Below are 2,492 nucleotides of genomic sequence, written 5' to 3' on the forward strand. Positions count from 1 at the left end.
AACTGTTCTGGAACAGTGTTGTAAATACAACTTAACCACTGATTTCTAGTTGTGTCCTCTTTTGGAAGACCAAACAAAGTAGTTTCACTTTCACAACGAAACACACAGCGTCTCCACGACATGGGTGCGGCGGCAACAATACTACAGCGAGAATCAAAGTTACGCCTTCTTTCTTTGCGTAAACATTTGGGCGGTGTTATGCAAATCTTCCCACACAGTGACGTAGACATGAGGGGGCGTGTTTAAACGAGGCGTTTTAGGAGGACGTGGACGAGTCTTAACTTTTATAAAGAGTATCTCTTTGGGTTTGAGACTTTAGTCTTTGCAACTTTAGGGATCTTATCTATTCAGGAACAGCTTGTAACACTCCAAAGAGAAAGGAAAACTTGAAATCGCATCATATGACCCCTTTAAATGTTTTCAGCATATATTATCCCAGAAATGTGCAAAATGTAATGTAGTTGAAATTCATAGTAACTGTAATATAATTACAGTAACAACGTCAACATTTTTATTAAACCCGAGTGACTTCTGTTCTTCCACTGAAAGTCTGTTTACCATATTTGATGTGATTATATATGCTTTTGTCAGCGTTAATACGTGAATAAAGCCTATGTTAATTAAACTGCTCAATTAAAGTGGATTTCTTTTACAATCCATTTATGAACCTTTTGAACTGTCAAAATGTGTGAATGGACTTTAAAATGGAGGGACAGGAATCTTGGATTTCATGAAAAATATCTTCATTTGTATTTCAAAGATGAACGAAAGTCTTGAAATGTCAGAAGTGTGAGTATTTGATGTGTAGCTCCATCAAAAATGAAAACAGTGTCATTCTAACTGTGTGGCTTCTAGAGGAAAGCCAATTCCTTTTCAAAGCAAAGAGACATAACTGGGTGAAAATGCTCAGACTTATAATTTGGGCCAGTAAGCAACCATCTAGAACACCAACTTGGCACCAGCTTTTGTACTACTTGCATTTTCTTCATAAAATGAAGCATTTAGTTTAGACTTGTTTACTTGTATAATGGTAATGTTCTTGCAATGCAGAAGTTATCATAGTACATGAAAATAACAATTATGCAGAGTTATGTTTCATTTATTCAGTTCAGCTCCCATTCATTATTTAATGTGCAACAGCTTCAAAAGAAAAATAATTTTGAATTACAAACCAGGCAGAACTCAGACTAAAATCAATCTAATACACTTATATACAATGATACAATGTCCTTGTTTTTAATTTTATTAATTATAAATATATACTGTATATACACACAACTAAAACGAGCTTGGGTAAAAGGCAAACATACATGGAGGCAAGGTAAACTCATAGATGTAGAGCTACTGTACATGAATAAATAATATGTAGAATAAAGCTGAATAAACCGAGTGTAATAACCACTGGAACCCGAGAAATGCAGATCTAATATCAAATTTAAATGAATATCACATTTTAGTCTCCCTTTTGTTTTTTGTATGATCAAACTGATGCAAGAGAGTAAGTATTTAAACCTATAACATGGAACATGTAATATTCCAGATGGTATAATGGTATAAAAACGTCTTGTGAAATAGAGCTCAAACTACACAAGTTTATTGATTACTGGGCCACTTGGAATTTCTTATCAGAAAGTTTATCTAATAGCATACTGGGGCTCTGATGTATTAACTTACTGTGACTATTAAGGTATTTTGAAGCAGCATTGTTCACAAGCAGGCAATATGATATGCATCTAGGGCTGTGCGATTAATCGAAACCGTCATAAAATCGCGATTTAAGCTTGCGCAATTTCTTAAGCGCTTTATAGCACGATTTTCCACGCCCCCGACCTCCCACAGTATGCTATCCGAACCAATCAGAATGCAGCGCGCCTAAATGGAGCACGAGAACAGAACAGACCGGGCGGGCATACAAACGTAACACCAGGTTCACACACTCCGTCTGTGGTGCGTATTTTTTCCACGCCCATGTTAACGGATCAGAGCGTTCACACTGCACGCAATTGCGGTCCGGCAGTGTGCTCCAGGAGCGGTGCGTCTGCAGCAGTCATGCTGCGATCGTTTCCGCACGCAATCTATTTCTGCTGTGCTGCATGGGCTGAATTAAAGTGACAGCGCATTATTCGTGGTAAAAATTAACATGGATTGACACGGAAATTTAGTAATTACACCATAAATGCAAATAATTAAAGTCTACTGTTTCACAGTCAACACATGGCTTTTTAGCTAGATTTAAAAAGTTAAAGTGCACTTTTAGATAAACAAGGCAATAATACATGGCACTCGTGGTGGTAGTTAAACAAAGTTATATTTATTGAGTTTAAACGTGAATATGTCTATGAAAGATTATATTACTGTACTGTGATGAAAGAGAATCACAATGCTGAAAAAGCATTTTCAGAAACAACGTTTGGATTTGAAATCAAAATAATGGATAAATGTTGTGTTTGTGGTAAACAGCCGCGGATCAGGAGCGGACTGCAAACGCGTCC

Source organism: Sinocyclocheilus anshuiensis, unplaced genomic scaffold (assembly GCF_001515605.1).
Source record: "Sinocyclocheilus anshuiensis isolate Anshui unplaced genomic scaffold, SAMN03320099.WGS_v1.1 scaffold436, whole genome shotgun sequence".
In the NCBI taxonomy this organism is placed as follows: Eukaryota; Metazoa; Chordata; class Actinopteri; order Cypriniformes; family Cyprinidae; genus Sinocyclocheilus; species Sinocyclocheilus anshuiensis.